At 34.3% G+C, this 19,524-nt stretch overlaps 1 protein-coding gene across 8 annotated transcripts in view; it reads left to right on the top strand.

The window, feature by feature from the left end:
- LOC120768475 (synaptotagmin 1) overlaps window positions 1–19,524 on the top strand; it is an 81,385-nt gene that overhangs the window by 11,457 nt on the left and 50,404 nt on the right. The window lies entirely within an intron of this gene.

Here is a 19,524-nt window from a genome sequence, read left to right as displayed (position 1 = left end):
TTTCTTAAATTTGTGTTTTCGAAGTCGGTTGGCAAGATTTCTCCAAAACTACTCAACCAATCTTCATGAAATTTTACAGGTATTTGATATACAATTCAAAAAGACTTAGACAAAGGAGTTTTTTTTCGATTACAAATTTTCGTTTTTATGTAAAAATGTCTGCCAAAAATCCAATTTTCAGTTTTTTCCTCCATTTTAGCTCTAAGCTAAGGTTTTACCTAAAATACGTATTTTTTCACTTCAGATGATCCTATAAGGAGTTATCCTGCAAACGCGGGCGCTTCTTTTTTCCGATGGGTCACCGAAAATGGCGTCTCAAAGGCCAAATTTAAAATATTTTTTTCAAAAATTTCAGAATTTGTTTGTTAATAGTATATGTTTGTAACAATAAAAATACTAATAACATATTTCATTTTTTGTACGAGAAAAAAAATTATGAAAAAAGTATATTTTCTACCCGAGGAAACCTATATAACCCCTTAAGATGCAAAACTGTGATTTAGTACCGGTATCGAAGTTCAAACAGTGGTCGTTGCTTAAAAGCTTTTTAAAAACTGGGCGTGCCGTCCCCTAATAGGCTTAAAGTATATATCGCAAGCCACAAAAGTTCACTTGACTTAACTTGTCTTTCGAGCTTCTCAAGGCTTATGTCTAATTTTATCCCGCAAATATCGGTAATTCTTTGAGACATGTCAATTAAATAGAGAGAAAATATTTTTCTAATAATAATGTGTCCTTGAATAGATTGGTTAAAATCGGGGAAAAAATTTCAATAGCTCCCTTATATCTAATATAAAAAAATCGAACTTCCCGCTGAATATGTGATTGTCATAATTAAATGATAACGCCGGTCAACACGATTTTTGGGTCTGACATCTACATGTTAAACTTTAGTTTCTCCTATGACAAAAATAAGGAAAAAAATTTTTTCCGGTTAAAGTTTGCTTTCGTAGAAATTAGAGCAATTTTTCGATGATTTTTATATTTTTTCTACAATTTCACTATAGATTATAATTAGAAAATTTTTTTTAGATACAAGTGTCGTTTTTATTCAAGATGTGTGATAACCAATAATATATAAATGTAAAATAACAAGAAATTACTGTCTAAAAGTGAATAATTTTTGTATTTCTTTTATACTCATATGATCTCTCTCTCGTATTAAACCCAAATATACTTATCGATGTAGATCAGCCCAAAGCAAACTTAAAGAACTAAAGATTAATATTTAAGTGTGTTTCCATGTCTAGAATCATAATTAAAGCATGAGAACAGAAACCCAAAAAAAAATATTTTTTTTGTTGACCGGTGTAATTGCCTATCCATGCATTCTAATATGCCATTAGCTCTAATCTAATGACTGAGCATAATTTACTAAAATTCACATTGAAAGTATTGGTACTTGATAAATAATCAAACATACCGAAATCAGCACTAAGAGATTAAAATAATTGTCGTAAATAATCGTTATATTTTTCCTTTGCAAACACCCACTGAATTTTCATTTTTTATTATAAAGATAGGTATCCTACGTAAACAAGCACTTTATTCAATTCAAGCCGTGCCTAATTCCTAAAAAGACCTGAGTATTCGCAAAAATGCTTAATACTCGTAAAGTGCAGGTACATTCTGTGTTGCTCATACGGCATGGTGTACTATATTAAAACAGTACGTTTGACGCATAATTTTAACTGCGTATAAAGCTTAAAAAAATACTTTTATGAAAAAAATCTCTTTTGTAGAGGGCCAAATTTATTTTTTCCAAGCTTAACACTTTTTCAAAGTTGAAGATTTATTTGGTTATGAAGCTAACAAATGTAAAATAACAAAAAAATCCCTTATAAAAGATTTGGAAAAAGTAAAATGTTTTAGGCACAATTTAAATTGGAAATTATCGCCTTTTTAGAGCAAAAACTGTTTGTCTTTGTAAAGACACCATCAAATTGGAAAGTAACGAATACCCTAATGTACGTATTTTTCTGAATAGTCAGACTTCCATCTACTACATATGTGCACCATAACCAACCCCGGCAATGATCATTATCTTATCACAGCAAATCTCCTGTTTCCTCTAATGCCGCGTTGTATTTCACTTTAACACCCAAACATCAATTTGCAGTTGTGGTTCCACCACAACAGTTAGAAGCAAGTTGAAATGCCTAAAAATAACACAGGAATATGAATAATTCATTAGCTGATGGCAAACAATGTATCAGATAAGAAACTGGTATATAGCTAAAATACATTGACTACTGATAAGTATATGATAAGTGTAAATAAATAAAATACTTATAACATTGCCAGCGACAAAATGTTAAATGTTGGAAAGGCAATCGTGTCACTTAAACACCGTTTTTGTATAAATCAAACGTTGCCACGACGTTTGTAATACCCAAAAGAAAACGTCGGAGACTCCGCTATCTATCTCTACCTTAACTAGTTCCTCAATATTTGAGATATGGGTCTGAAAAATTGCACACCTCGTTTTCTCTCCAATATGCTGAGCATTACTCAAAACTTATATGGAAAACTCTTTTATTTGAAAAAAATATCTTCATTAAATTAGGCAGAGAGAATTATCAAAGGCAGCGCTATAATATCTGAATAAATATTTCAGATTGGAGCACTAAAGCATAAGGCTGCCATACAATTTAAACAATCTAAATCAAGTAATTTTATGGAATTTTTTTATTTTATTTTTGGAGATTACTCTAGTTTCGGTGCAACCGAGGTTAACTTTTTTCTTTTTTTATGGAATATGATTCACACTAATGTTATGTTATGCGCAAGGTTGGTAAGATATATGCAAATGTATGGAGTAAAGGCAGCAGGTCTTAGACCTATTAACAACAAAAAACTGTTAATGATTTCAGAAAACAATTGCCACACAGAACAGAACAAAGTGTTTATTATGTAAAAATTTCCACAAATGCAGAAAATAGCTACATATTTCTTCTATCACCTATAGTTATAGCGACAGATATATTATTTTATTAACCAAAGAGTACCTTAAAATGTCACTGTCGACGTTTTTCGGCGATTTTTTGTTTTTGGAGCATATCTTAACAATGTCCAGCAGTAATCGGCAAGCAAACTGGCACTCCACTCCGTTTTTCCATAGCAGAAATGTATTGGTAGAACCATTCCCCGTGTTCGTCACTTACGCCCTCTAAATTTTCGGCGAAAAAATCCAGATGGGAGTCCAGAAGGTGACTTTTCAGGGCTATGTTGCAACCCATTTTTTTATAGGCAGTAAGTAGTTCTATTGTACCTATTTTATTTACATATACATATATGTATAGACTACTGTGGCAAAAAATAGTAAGACTTTTTAATTAAATGGAGTAATTAGGGTTTCAAAGTAAAAAAATACTGTTTTTTCGAATTTGTTTCTTAAATATAGATTCAGTAATTTTATTCGGACTTTTTGTACATTATTGAGCACACTTTTGACAATATAGGGTAACTTTTTTCGTCACTTTTTTAGTTCATAAACTTTAGACGCTTTTCTCTAAAAATTTGTTTTCCAAAGTCCGTGTTCACTGTCATTTCTACTTCACCGATTCATTTCCAAAATTTATACAAATTTTTAACATACAAAATACCGCCCCCAACGTTTGGCAATTTTTTTTTTAAATTAAGGGTGTTTTCCACCTACAAAATGGCGGAATTTTTAGAGGTAAACATCAGTTTACACTTTAAATTTAAAAATTTTTAAATGAAAAAAAATATCAAAGAACGATTGATTATAATGATTTTTATCGTGAAAGAGATGCAGAATTACGGCGTTATTTTTCCGAAGAAAACGGCATTAGCTTTTGTTCAGATATCAAAAACTTGTTGATAAAAATGGGATTGAAGCGATACGAACCAAACGACTGGCGTTTATTCATTGACAGCTCAAAACGTAACCTTAAATGTATTCTATTACAAAATGGAAATAAATACGCTGGGGTACCTATTGCCCACAGTACAAAGTTAAAGGAGGAATATTGTAACATTTCGCTAGTCTTGAACAAAATAAAATACATTGACCATGAGTTGCAAATTTGTGTCGATTTAAAAATGGTCAACATTCTGCTCGGTCAACAAAGTGTTTATACCAAGTTTCCCTGTTTTATATGTCTTTGGGACAGTAGAGCTACACAACAGCATTGGGTGAGAAAAAACTGGCCCTTGAGAGAAAAAATGGAGCCTGGAAAGCACAATATAGTCCACAATTCATTAGAAGCTCGTAACAAAATTATCCTGCCACCATTACATATAAAACTGGGCATCATGAAACAGTTTGTAAAATCACTAGATAAAGATGGGAACTGCTTTTCTTACATTTGCCAAAAATTTCCTCAGCTCACTATGGAAAAGATTAAAGCCGGAATTTTCGATGGCCCCCAAATTAGACAACTTACGAAAGATACTCAATTTAGAAATTCTATGACTGAGTCAGAACTGAAGGCTTGGACAGCATTCGTATCTGTGATGCAGAATTTTCTCGGAAATAAAAAATTTGAAAATTACATTGAACTTGTAGAGACCTTCTGCTACACTTCCTCCATAGTCACCTAGAGAGGTTTCCGGAAAATTTTGGAGATATGAGCGAAGAGAAGGGAGAGCGTATACATTAAGACTTACGCGTCATGGAAGAGCGCTATCAGTGTTTCTGGGATACAAATATGATGTCTGACTAATGTTGGTCTCTAATACGTCATTTTCCAAAGTCTACACATCGGAGAAGAGCTTTAAAACGAAGTTTATTAGAACATAATGATTAATTATTTTTCTTAATAAATAGAGGTTTTTTTCTGTGTAATACCTACATGGCTGAAACTCTGAAACTAGAGCTGATAAAAATATTTAAATTATATTTTTGGAAATAGCATATTAAATGGAGTCAGCAACAGCTAAAATTTCTTCGGCAACAAATGTACTGTAAACTAGTGTTATAATTTGATTTTACTTGTACAAATAATTTCGCCAAAAAAGTCTTTTTTTTACCTTGAAACCCTAAGCCCTCCCTTAAATTTCGCGCTAAAATCCATTCGTCGAAATAATGTCAGTGACATCTGTACCAAATGTCGTCGCATACTGCATTGATTCTCAGTAAGTTTTTCGCCAAATTTCGTGCTGCAACCGACGTGTTTAGCTCCGTATGACTTCTGGCTATTCACCAAACTCCAACGACCGCTCCGGGAAAACAGTTTTGAATCAATTGAAGATATTAAATGTGAACGTGTTTCAAGGACTGGAGAAAACGTTGGCACAAGTGTATTGTGGCAGAGGGGGATTACTTTGTTGACGACGAAATAGGTTTTTAAGAATAAATTAAAAATTCTAAATTTATGAATAAATGAATTTTTTGTTCGTAGTAGTATATAACACAGCCGAAGTAGAGCGTAAGCGCTAAACGAGGCTATCTTAACATGTAAATAAATTTAATAATTGCCATGTCTAAAAACAAATAAAAACCAAGAATTATTTTTAACAAAAGCAAAAAGAAATATTAAAGAATATACTTATAAAAGTAAATAAAATGATAAGTCAGTCAAATTATTCAGTTACCTTTCTTGCTTTTGAACAGTTTTTGTTTTCAATTTTCGCGGGCTACATGCATTCGGTTTTCGATTTTTTTTTTTGCGCTTTGTTCGTCCTCATATCCCTTACTTATGCTAAGAAACTCGGCCATTTTGAATATTTAATTAACTTTTGACAGCTTATTTTTGCTTGTTCCAAAAAATCTGTATACAATTTTGTGTTAAAAACAAAATTAAATGCACAAACCCATTCCAAATGTTAACTGTGGCATATTGGGAAGCTACCTTGGACAGAAACAACGTTTATCGGCGGTAAAAAATGTTTTCCGAGGGTCGAAGAAATGTGAACGACAAAGAGCGTGCCATACGTCCGGGCAAGTTAAGAAAAACGAAAACATTAATGAAGCTGATAATGAAGAAATATGAAGCTAATAAAACAATGGTAATAGTTTTTTAGTTTGAGGATCTGTGGAAGAACAAAAATTTACTTTTGCGCCATGATAACGGCCCTGCTCACCCTTCGTTGCTTGTGCGCGAACATTTGACCAAAAAAACATTAAGAATGTCGTAGCCATTATATTCTTAACAACTGGCCCCCAATTCCTTTCTTTGTTCCGAAAACTGAAGAGGCTCATGAAAGAGCATCGAAGGAGGAGCTAAAGAAGATCACAAGTGCTTGGGATATTGGAAAAAACTATGGCAGAAGTGCAATATACAAAATTGATGTTCATGAACAAGAAATACAAAATTGGCGATACTTTTAGAACAAACGTCGTGGTTTTTCCAAAGTTCTTTTATTGCTCCTTTCTCTTCTAAATCTATTTTTTCAAACATCGGGTTTATTTTTCGCCGAAAGTAATATACCATGCAATCGGAGATAACGTATTAGACCTTTGGTTGGTTTAATATATTTATATGTGCAATCGGATAGATGATTTAGGGTAATTCCCGCGTTAAAATAAAAGAGCGTTAAACCGAAAGAGCATTGTGCCTTTGTTCTTTTGACTGTATATAGAATACCAAAATGAGACTCCTGACTAACGGAGTAACTAAATTACCATTGTGACAATGACAATGTCTCTAACATGAGAAAATCGTGACAAACATAATACCGGCATTAGTCTTAACAAAAATATTTATTTGGAAAGGAACTACAGCTGATCTCTGTAAACTGCTCTCAAAAAGATGTTTCGGGATGACCACTATATCTCTGAACGGGATCCTCTGAAATTAAAAATTTACAAAGATTTCGTTAAAATAATATTAAATCTAGTAAAGCTAATCGAAAGAATAAGCAAAATACAAAATGGCGAATTCTCAAAAGAAAAAAGATTTCTGGCCAAAATTTCGGCCTTAAGGGGTCAGTAGAGTTATCTTTTTTCCAAAAAAAATTTTTTTTTGCATTTTCTATTCCCTTATACCCTTAGAAATAATGTAAAAACCCACTTTACCATTGGAAGGTTTCGAAAAGGGTCCAAAAATAATAATACCGCTCGACGTTCGGAGGGCACACCTCAAACTTTGAACGCGTTTTTCTCAAAACACACTTTTTCAAACTGGCGGACATGATTCTGGTCGAACTACTCAACCGATTTGCTTAATTATACTCTCGCAACAAAGTTGCTAAGGAGAGTATTATAGTTTTGTTCACATAACGGTTGTTTGTAAGTCCTAAAACTAAAAGAGTCAGATATAGGATTATATATACCAAAGTGAGCAGGGTGACGAGTAGAGTTGAAATCCGGATGTCCGTCTGTCCGTCCGTCCGTGCAAGCTGTAACTTGAGTAAAAATTGAGATATAATGATGAAACTTGGTAAACGTATTTCTTGGCTCCATAAGAAGGTTAAGTTCGAAGATGAATAAAATCGGCCTTCTGCCACGCCCACAAAATGGCGAAAACCGAAAACCTATAAAGTGTCATAACTAAGCCATAAATAAAGATATTAAGTGAAATTTGACACAAAGGATCGCATTAGGGAGGGGCACATTTGGACGTAACTTTTTGGAAAAGTGGGCGTGGCCCCGCCCCTACTAAGTTTTTTGTACATATCTCGGAAACTACAATAGCTTTGTCAACCAAACTCTATAGAGTCGTTTCCTTCAGGCATTTCCATATACAGGTCAAAAATGGAAGAAATCGGATTATAACCACGCCCACCTACCATACAAAGGTTATGTTGAAAATCACTAAATGTGCGTTAACCGACTAACAAAAAACGTCGGAAACACTAAATTTTACGGAAGAAATGGCAGAAGGAAGCTGCATCCAGGCCTTTTTAAAAATTGAAAATGGGCGTGGCGTCGCCCACTTATGAACCAAAAACCATATCTCAGGAACTACTCAACCGATTTCAATGAAAATCGGTATATAATATTTTCTTAACACCCTGATTCCATGTACGAAATATGGGTGAAATCGGTTCACAACCACGCCTTCTTCCTATATAACGCTATTTTGAATTCCATCTGATGCCTTCTATGTATAATATATAGTCACATAAGTACTATTGCCCTTACTACCAACAACTTATATTAAGCTTTAGTTAATCTCTCACGTCATTGACCAAACTCATTCTTGTCATTGCATTTTAGTTAAAGTTCTTTAATTACAATAACAACGAATTCTCTCATTATTAGCTTATTACTTTGTATTATAGATTTAAGTTATTACAACAACAAACCAGGAGAATGTTCCATACTCTCACTTTGGATTCTAATTGTAAGTTTTGCTCATTGTAAACCTTGATTCGAACTGTTTCATCATTAATAAAGTTACCTTCGAGAACAAAACATTGTTTTCCTTTATTATATACATTAGGAACCAATGATGAAAGCGGAATAAAACATTACACAAATACGGTATTTGAAAAATATGTAAATGACGGATAATGATATCTCGATTATCACTTTATCATGCGAGAGTATAAAATGTTCGGTGACACCCGAACTTAGCCCTTCCTTGCTTGTTTTGTTTTTTTAATGTTCACCAAACGCCTGACTATCGTCCCTCATATTTTTTTATAATTTATTATGGAGAAATATTAAAAAAAACGATAATTACTTTTTTATTTATCAACATTTTTTCATGATTCTAGGAGGGACGATAACCATTTAGGTACTTTTTTAGGAATAAATTGGGTTTTTGTGTTTCAGATGTTCGAAACATGAGAAATCGTGTCCGCTGGTGAAAAAACGCATCTCATTCACCCAGCCATTTCTCCGACAGATGTCGTCAAAAACTTCCGAAAAAATTTGTTTATACACAATATTTATCGGAGTGGAACGATGAATTACTAAAAAATATATTTAAGAAGCTCGTGTTAAAATTTGAGACTAATTAGTTTAGCCGTTTTGAGAAAAAAGTTTAAAGTTTGGAATGCACTTCCAAGCACTCTGAAATGTCTTCTGAAATGTGCGTGTAACTTCGAAATATTTACCGAAACGATATGACATTTCCTTTTTAGTTTTCGTTTTTGCCAAAGGTATGACTAAATATAAAAATATTATTCAAATTTGCAGTCTTCCTACAATGAAACAATTTTCTACACTTTTCAAGCTCAACCCAATGACTGATTAGTGCTGGAAAATCAGTCATTCAATTTTTTGGCGGAAATTTAAAACACCTCACTGACAAGGAAGCCAAAATACGTTTAATATTCAATTCAAAATTTCCTATTTATAATTGAAATCCAACACATAAACATTTATATATGTACTATACATATTCAAATATTAATTAAATAAGCGAGCAATTCTGCGCATGTCTCCTGCGGGACTCGGGAAATAATCAATGGAAACCTTTCCGCTGTAGACAAGTAAACGAAATCTTCTCCAAACGGAAAGCAGTTTAATACAAATACCGCGTACATGCTCTCACGCATAACGGTGCTTTAAATAAATTAAACGAAATACTCACATCCACAGCCGACGCAAAAACATTCGCTTTCTAAGAGGCCCATAATTGAATTCAGTTTTAATTTTCCTCACACATGCATAATGAATGAGTAGTAAACGCTTCTGAATGTAAATTTGCGCTTGGCAAGCGAATGATGAGTGCGCTGCTGGTGTGAAATTATTGCACCCACGTGCCATAGAAGTCAAAAAAAGTACTTGCAACGCGATGAATTACAGCTCGCATGCAAAAATACAAGCTTCTGTGAGCGAAATATTAAAGCCGCAACGATGCGAGTAGAAACTGAAAGTAGGACTTTCTAAATGTCGGTAGCGCGATTACAGTCAGGCATTTTATAAATATGCTCACACCGTTAAAAACAATTTGCGCGACCAAACACGCATACACACACACGCATACAAACAGATCGGAACTTATGTAGTATTAGTAAAAGCCATTTGTTGGTGTTGTTGTTGAAAATTACGAACGCTCGCTCAGTTACACGCAACAAAAATAACATGTATTTGTACATAAATTTATAATAATATACATATGTGTTTATAGGTAGAGAAATGTACAGCTAGGATTGTTTTTGTGTAACTGTAACAAAAAGCACTCCACAAACACAAAGAAAAATTATAAAAATCCAGCGATTGCAGCAATTTTTGCCAACACTGCCAATGTAGTTGTAAAAATATGTAGCTGTGTGTGTAAACCCAGTAATGAATTATATTAGTTACGGTGCAACTGAAAACTAGTTTGCATTTCAAGCTTAACTGGAAAGCTGACAAGGCTTTTTTAGTGAAGAGAGGCAAGGAAATAATATTTTTTGCAAGAAAATATACTAGTCTCAAACCAGTTCGAAATGAACCAAAAACATGTTAGTTATAAAATATATAACCAAAAAATATATAAATTTTTTTTAATGAGAGCGCAGAACTAAACTAAGTAGAAAAAATGTTAACTTCGGTTGCATTGAAGCTATAATATCCGTCACAAATAAAAAGGTTTCCATACAAAAACTTAATTTTTATTGTTCAGTTTGTATGTCACCTATATAGATATATATATCATGAAAAAGTCCTATCTGGAAAATTTTATCATTTATTATAGCGTTGCTTTAGATAAAAATCTCTGTCGAATTTCATGAGAGTATCTTATAAAATAAAAAAGTTTTTCAAACCGGAACTTATGTTCTAAACTTCAGTTTGTATGGCAGCTATATCATATAGTAGTCCGATCTAAAAAATTTCTTTGAATATTTTAACATTGTCTTCAAAAATAATTCATGCCAAATTTCGTAAAGATATCTTATCAAATAAAACATTTTTTTATACAAGAACTTAATCAGCTCTAGACTATAGTTGTCCGATATCAGTGATTCTGACAGATAAGCAGCTGCCTGTGAGAAAAAGAACGTGTGCAAAATTTCAGATCGATATTTCAAAAACTGAGAGACTAGTTCGGATATAAAAAGATATACAGACAGACGGACAGGGCTATCTCAACTTAGCTCATCACGTTTATTATTTATATGCATACTAGTGGATCCAGCCAGGCGTTGCTATGGTACACATTTTATACTATTATTCATATAATAAACTATTCAGTATGGTGAAAATTTCATTTACGAATAAAGACAAAACCGATTTCGACGGTATAAGAATGCAGGGGATTGTACTTGAGGTTTAACTTTGAATATGTTCATACAAAGAAATGTCATTGGAAAAAATAACGAATTTAAAGCTGTTTTCGCAGTTCGGTTAACAGCATCTAGTTAAGTTTATCAGAACTTAACTGACAAATGGCTGTTAAACAGACATTGAGGAAATGGCCGCTAAGATTTGACATTTTACTGAAAATTATAATTACAGTTGAACTTTCCTAACTCAAATCACCATAATCCACAAAAAAACTACGAGTTATGGCACGGAATTTATATGCAGTTGTACTTCTATTGTTACTTTAAGAGTTCGAGTTATGGAGAACAGCGAGTTATATAAGTTTAAGTCATGGAAGTTCAACTGTATTATACATTTATGGGAATTGTGCATACATGTTTGAATATGTTTAAAAATATATACAGTGATATCTCCTATAAACAGACACTGACGAGCCAGCCTTTCTGTCCAGTTATTAGTGTTGTCCGCTTAATGGATGGTACTTAATAAATATCAACTGGTCAATATGTAAATGGATATGTCCGCTTAATAGAGCGTTCATTTAATGTAGCTTTCACTGTATTTCTTATTTATGAATTGTTTTGACTATCCTGTATTCTAAGTTGCTTCAAACTGGACACAGTGTGCAAAATTTTTATACTCTCGCAACAATGTTGCTAACGAGAGTATTATAGTTTTGTTCACATAACGGTTGTTTGTAAGTCCTAAAACTAAAAGAGACAGATATAGGGTTATATATACCAAAGTGATCAGGGCGACGAGTAGAGTCGAAATCCGGATGTCTGTCCGTCCGTCCGTCCGTCTGTCCGTCCGTCCGTCCGTCCGTGCAAGCTGTAACTTGAGTAAAAATTGAGATATCATGATGAAACTTGGTACACGTATTTCTTGGCTCCATAAGAAGGTTAGGTTCGAAGATGGGCAAAATCGGCCACTGCCACGCCCACAAAATGGCGAAAACCGAAAACCTATAAAGTGTCATAACTAAGCCATACATAAGGATAATAAATTGAAATTTGGCACAAGGGATCACATTAGGGAGGGGCATATAAGCAAACTACTATAGCTATGTCAACCAAACTCTATAGAGTCGTTTCCTTCAGGTATTTTCATATACAGTTCAAAAATGGAAGAAATCGGATAATAGCCACGCCCACCTCCCATACAAAGGTTATGTTGAAAATCACTAAAAGTACGTTAACCGAATAACAAAAAACGTCAGAAACACTAAATTTTACGGAAGAAATGGCAGACTTTTTTTAAAAATTGAAAATGGGCCTGGCGTCGCCCACTTATGGACCAAAAACCATATCTCAGGAACTACTACACCGATTTCAATGAAATTCGGTATATAATATTTTCTTATAATAATTCTTATAATTTTTATAGGGTCCCTGATATTTCCTTCAGGGTGTTACAAACTACTTTTAACTTTTAAAGATATTAATATATTATATTTTTTATTTCATACATTAGAATATGCATGACATAAAGAATAAATTCTACGCAACTCATTTTTCAACTGGTCCGCAGCTGAGTAACTTCGGTCTCATTCAGCTATAAATTGGTAATTTCTACAATTTTTCTCTCCACTGTAACTACACAATAATTTATAAGCACACATATACACACAATGCCATTTTTTGAGATTTGTGCTTTTGTGTTTCGCTTTCATTGCTGGCGCGTGAGTATTGTGTCGAGCTTATTTTGTTCCCTGCAGGTCGGTGGGCGCCTACAAGCATACAAAACAAATAAAACAAGAACAATAAACCTCCTTCATAGCTAGAGCTATTGACAAGAATCCGTGTAGCCTTACACCAACATAACACACACACACACACAAATTTGGGTGCAAACAAACAATCCAACACACACATGAATGTCTATACACACCTTTCCATGTGGACCACATGAAATGTTTTACACAAAAATGGCAAAGTGAGTTTGTGTTCGCATGTATGTGTGAGCTGGCGTATAAGCACTCGTACGAGCACCCACACTCACACACGCTCCAATTGAGCTGGAGACCACTTGTCTACGCTGGAAATGTGCTACCAGGCAGCAGAGAATGCCAGAAACACGCAGCCAACAAAAACCTCTACACTCATACATACATATGTACATACCTTGAAACGTGGAGGAATATGTATTTATACCGAATACTTCTGAGCAGCCAACAACAAGAAAATGCGAACAACGCAAGCAACGGGCGGTTGTGAAGTGCCTCGAGTGGCTCCGTGTAGCTCCGTTTGGCATTGCCAGCAGGCTGCAACCGCAAAACGAAAATATGTAACTTTAATCTAATTTTTTCCAACAAAATGTGCAGGAAAAGTTGAAAAATAAAGCAAAATGTTGCAAATAAGCTCTCGCCACAAACTTGTGATTTCAATTTCCATTATCTTGTCCCCATATTAAATATAAAATATGGATTCTACTGCGGTAAACGGTCTGCTGCTAGCCAAGTGGCACATATTCCTTTTAAAAAAACTGGATTTATACATATGTATGTACAACATGTTATATATCTATAATATCAGGTTCCAGGCAGCTTTTTCTTGGCAAGCAAACTCGCTTTTTTATGGCATATATTTCAATCATTTTTCTGTTTTTGTTTTTGCTATTCGTTTTAGACTCACTCTTAGCGTTTACGAATTCAGCCGTTGAAACGCCAGTTTTACAATCGATTTTCGACCTGAAAAGCGAATATCATTATTTAATAAATAAAGTTATTGCGTAACTTACAAATTGAATATTTGTTTTTGTTTTTCTTTCTCAACAACAAATATATATACAATTATATATGTATATATTTACATATATATCATAAACCAAACATAAAAGAAATTTATAAAAAGTTTCAAAGCATCACAGTGTGCCTACATGAAAAGATTTCTGATATGATATACATTGTGACAAAAAAATACCCGGAAATTGTAAATAAAATTCAAAATGTTAAATTATTCATCAATATTTATTTTGTCGCCTTCAAAGTAATCCCCACCAAATGATTTCATAGGGACTTTTTGGGATGGCCTTCAGCTGCTTCGGCGAATTTCGTTTTGTTTCTTCCATCGACGGAAATCGGGTTCTAAGGAGTGGCAATTTCAGTTGGGGAACAAAAAATGAATATGGTGGTTGATCGCTGGTATTCATAGCGTTTTCGGCTTTGAATTCAGTCACAATCATAGCTCGAGGCGTTGGTCAAATGCGCAAATGCCTCAATACGGTTAAATAGAACTCCTTATTGACCTTCTGTCCCTCCGAAACAGATTTATTATGCACCAACCCACAAAAAACATGAGCATCATCTTAATTTTTGAGCGGTTTTGGCGTAGTTTTTTTGGTTTCGGCTCGTTTTTCCCTCCATTCAAACTCCTGCACTCATGTCTCATCGGCAGTTATAATTCTCTCCATGAGCGTGAGAGCGGAATTCGCTCGATCATGTCCAAAGAGACTTGTTTACGATTCTCTTTTTGAAAAAAAAGCTTTATGGGCGAATCGAGCAAGAACGCGTTGCATAACCAAAATATCCACCAAAATCATTCGAGTGGACTCGCGAGAGATGACGAGCTTACCAACTCTGTAACACTTATCTGACGATTCTCAAGCACCAGATTCTTAATATGTTTAATATTTTCATCAGTTGAAGAAGTCGCAGGTCGTCCAGAACGAGGCATGTCTTCAACGATCTCTCGACCGTCTTTGACGGCTTTGTACTACTCATAGGCTTGTATTTTTGATAAAACTGAATCACCGTAAGCCTTTCCCAAGATTCCGCACACAAAATTTTATTAGAAATACAAAATTCGAGACAAATTCTTTATGCGATATTTTTATCCATTATAAAAATCGCAACTCACCAGTGAGGTGCACCGACTTAAGCAGCTGCTGTAAACAAACTGGATAGCAGATCGCTCTCATATTTGGCATAATTATTAAGGATAGTCCTACGTGCCTTAACAAAATACATTACTTTAGAATATCATTTGTCTGGTGAACTTAATTAAAATTTCCGGGTGCTTCTTTGTCACAATATACGTCGATCCAAAAGTAATAATTACTTGAAAGGAGGCTATGATTTGTGCAAAACTCAGTCAAGTTAATATTTCTAAAAACAGCTGAGACCAGAATTCGTCACTTGCAAAACGCGAAATAACTTTTTTTGATTTCTGAGACTTCTTTGTTTAAAAAATGTTCTTCAATAAAATTTATAAGATAATAGGCTTACTATATTACAATTTAAAGATTCGTTTAAAACTTTAATTTTGAGTAGTGCTGCCTTTTTTACATATATATAATTTTAGTACTTATTTAAATTGAAAAAGATTTTAATAAATAAAAAAAAGTTAAACAGGTATTATCTAAAGTCTTGAAAAAGGTTTAAGGAAAATTTACTTCGGTAATATTTTTGTGCAGGGTTTCAAACAATCGAAATTTTGTTATTTAGATTTGGGAAATAGTTACTTTCGAGAGGACAGTTGTCACTTATTTGAAAATCCAACTTCAGTAGCCTTTTCAACTTCAAGATATTTGAGAAATAATTTTTAAACTAAAACTAAACTAAATTTTAAAAGCTAAATAAGTGAGATATCGCAAAATGAGTAAAATTTTACAACTGAAAAAATTCAAAAACTATATTTCTACGGAACTAACAACAAAGCAGCCTTTTTTCTGTAGTACGCAGAAGGTAGCTTCAAACTAAATGACAATAATTCAGTCTTTTAGCCCGTAAACATAACATGGCATAACCAGGCGCCAAGTGTGCCAAGCGAGGCCAGTCAGGCCAGTCAGCTCCTTCAAGGGTTGTTTGAAGCAATGGAACCTAGGACAGCTCAGGTCTCGGAACACAAGCAGCACAGGTCATGCGACAAAGTTATTTTGAAGTAGTGTTGTTGGTGGAGACCAAAGCAGACCAAAAGGCATCTACATCTAGGCAAAGAGAAATTTTGTAATATTGTAGAGGACATCACACCTGTCATTTGTCATTAAGATTCCACCTTAACAAAATTGTAAAACAGGATTCGGCGGAATGCTCGGTGCATACCGAGAATGATATGGCGCTGAAACATCATCTTTCCGATTGGAAATGATCTTCTTCTTCCGTCTTCGATGAGTCGGAATATAATCCACTGCTGGAAAAAAAAAATATATTTTATCAAATCCACTGAGTTGCTGACTAAGGTATTGTGCTTACCGCCCGGGAGCACAATGGGTCAAATGATAACCAAAATAAGACTCCCTAGAGCCTGGCACTCTTGCACCTCGCTATTTAACCAACCAACAATAAAATAATGCCTAGAATACCGTTAGTTTTGAGCGATCCTAGTCAACTTGCTGGCTTGATAATTTTCCTTCAAAATTCTATGTTTTTCGGATCCAAACAGAGCCACTTGATCTTATTGGAAACATAATACACTTATTTACATGTATTGTTTTCTCTGCTCGTTCTGCTTAAACTCTGTGCTCACGCAAAGAAATATACATTTGAGAGCAATAAAAATTCCTAACACAATACTTCATAAGAGTGATCTAACCACTTTCTATTGTTTCTCTCTTTGATTTATACTACCAAGTAGCATTGAGCATATTTGATTTATGCCAGTTGCTTATTCGTTTCTCTTACAAGCCGAACTACCTTTAATTTTAAGTGGAAAGGTGCTAAATAACTACAAATACCAGTATATAGAACCAAATGTCAACACTCAATAACTTGTACCTTAAACATTCACACATTTGCGCCTACAACATTACCTTGCATTAGTTAAAAGATTTTGTCTTTCCTGTCGTGTGCCACTCATTATGACGTCCTTCCGTGGTTTTCTTAGCGCGTTTCCTACATTGCAAGGATGCTGAACAATGCCAAACGTTTTTCAGTGTTGAAGATGTTACAATTTATTTTCATTTCTTTACCTCAGCCAAAGTTGGCAGCAGACAGAGAGTGCTCGGTGCCAGGTCAAGGTTGTTGGAGCAAAGCCAAAAGCCGAGATTGCACGCTTCCAGAAAATGGATACGCGTCGTCTCATCAGCAGCATGCATTTGCAGCACCAAAAACAAAAACAAATAGATAAACTAAAGAATATGATAAACGGTTTTAATGGAAGTGTTTACATTCGCAATGAAAGTTCATGCACGCGCTTGGAAGCTGTGAAATACAGCTTTAAGAACTTAGTTGTAAGAGAGTCAAGTCGTTAAAAAATTGTATTTGAAAATTTAGTATAATAACAATCTTAATAATAAATTTTGTTGTTCATAATAGGCTTCTTATCAGTGATGGTCACTTAAGTCGATCTAAAAACCTTACTTTCAACAATTAAAAGAAGAAAACAGGAAGGAAAACTCCTTCCCTGTCACTTATGGTGTTGCATATGAGAAGAACTGAGAAAACCAAATTCCAGCCATATTTACATTAAAGCCAAATACTAGAATTTTATCTTTTCAAACCAGAAGATAAATTTCAGAGATGGACTGCTAATTTTAAAAATCGGTGATTTTGCGAAATTTCCCTGGAACACTGACGTGGTTTGCCCCAGATCTAAGCTATTTTGGGCAGTTTTGGCCTAAGAAATAATATTCACTGAAGTCCTGATTAAAAGCATGTTCTTGGTCTTTCCCTACTTTCTTTCACTAAAACATTTCGTGGTGGCACTATGCAAAACTAATTGTCACTTCTTTCAATTACATTGCAAAAGGGCTTCCGGCCTTAAAAAATCTTCAACAATTAATTAGCTAAGAATTCGGAAATAAAAACCGTATTATTTAAGAGGTAACATGGGTTTCCTCGAGTAAAAAACTGTCTTCTTTCAATAATTTTTTCTCATGTAACTCCTTAAATATCTTCTACAATAACATAACATTAACTAGCTAAGTATCCGGAAATGAAAAACAGGCATATAGTGAATAATGAAGATATTAGACGTTCTGCTGTGTAGGTAAATTCTGGTTAACGTAGTACATAAGAACTATTTACAGAACATTTAGCATCAAAGGAATTACCAGACGAAAATAAAGCACCAGCAAATGCATTACTAATTTCTTAGTCAATTAATAGAAACGAGCATTTATACTAGTCGTTTCAAAAGTGATTAGGAATAGAAGTACAAACCATTAGCCAAAGCCATTTCACCCGAAAGAATATCATTATTAGGGCAGTTCAGGATATTGGAGAATTAGATGGAATTATAGATATCCAGATTTAATAAGCATTCGTAGTGCATTATTTCGCAGGAATTATTTCTTTAATATTGCGCCGAATATCCATTACTATAACTGAGACTAACCACATTATCGAATTTCCAAATATTTCTACTGGTATTCGTTTGTGTAACTATACTTTACAAGTTCTGACAAATAATTTAATAACGAAACTAACGTTTTCCCTTCTTTGCCCATTTAATTTACCGATATCTGGATACATGTACCGTTTTCAAAGATTCGACTGCTTGTATTTTGCATTTAACCGCCGGATATTGGCATAAACGGTTAATCAGACTTGTTGAAAAATCAAATAAAATTCCCAACGCCAATACGCAGTACACAAGCTTAGAGCTTTTCATTGCCAATTTAGAATTTTCTCTCCATAAGCACAGTTATTTCCATAAGCTGATTATACTCGCCCACCCTAGTGCGTGTACTTAGCCGCAATTAAGAACCCTACAATATCTTGCGACGACAGAAGAAATGTAGTTATTGTTGTTGCATACGCAAGGCAATTAAGCCGTGTATGTTGATTACTATGCAATACAATACCGTTAGAACGGCAGTAACCGAACCGGTAATATCAGAGACAGCTGTGCGGCTACTGTAACGAGCTCAACAGCGTCGAACAGCTTAAAATGGCAGTCGCTAACCGAGTTAATGCAACTCAATTAGCCGCCGGCGAAAAAGCCACTTACTTATGTGAATGAGTGTTCTCACTACGCCCACACGGAGCAGCATGCGGGGAAATAAATAAGCACGCGTATTTAAGTGCGTGCCGAGAAAATATGGCCAGGAAGGTAAAATGAGGGATATTCAATTAGTGAGACTGAAAGGGGTGCTAATTGTGACCGAACTAGTGATTAGGTTTGCTCACTATATTTGGAGCTTTCAAAATCATAAGCGAAATTATACACCTGAGTATATACAGAAAATTTAATTCGGCAACAGAAAAAGATCGATTTTGACCGCGAAGTTATATTTAAAGGGAATATGGTGCAGCCGATAGCACTTATTTATAAAATTGCTAATGAAATTCTAATGTAGTTCCGAGAGCAAAAGTAGACCAAAAACCGGACCATTTGTCATGTAACATCATTATCAATCTTTTTATTCACATAAATCTGCTCTGGTCAAGTTAAGCCTAAAACATTTAAACAGAATTCGATTTATGAGAGTTAGCTCTGAATAACAGCTGATCTCCGATAGCTCCTCTCAAAAAAGAC

Source organism: Bactrocera tryoni, chromosome 2 (assembly GCF_016617805.1).
Source record: "Bactrocera tryoni isolate S06 chromosome 2, CSIRO_BtryS06_freeze2, whole genome shotgun sequence".
In the NCBI taxonomy this organism is placed as follows: domain Eukaryota; kingdom Metazoa; phylum Arthropoda; class Insecta; order Diptera; family Tephritidae; genus Bactrocera; species Bactrocera tryoni.
This window is presented reverse-complemented; position numbering and strand designations above follow the sequence as displayed.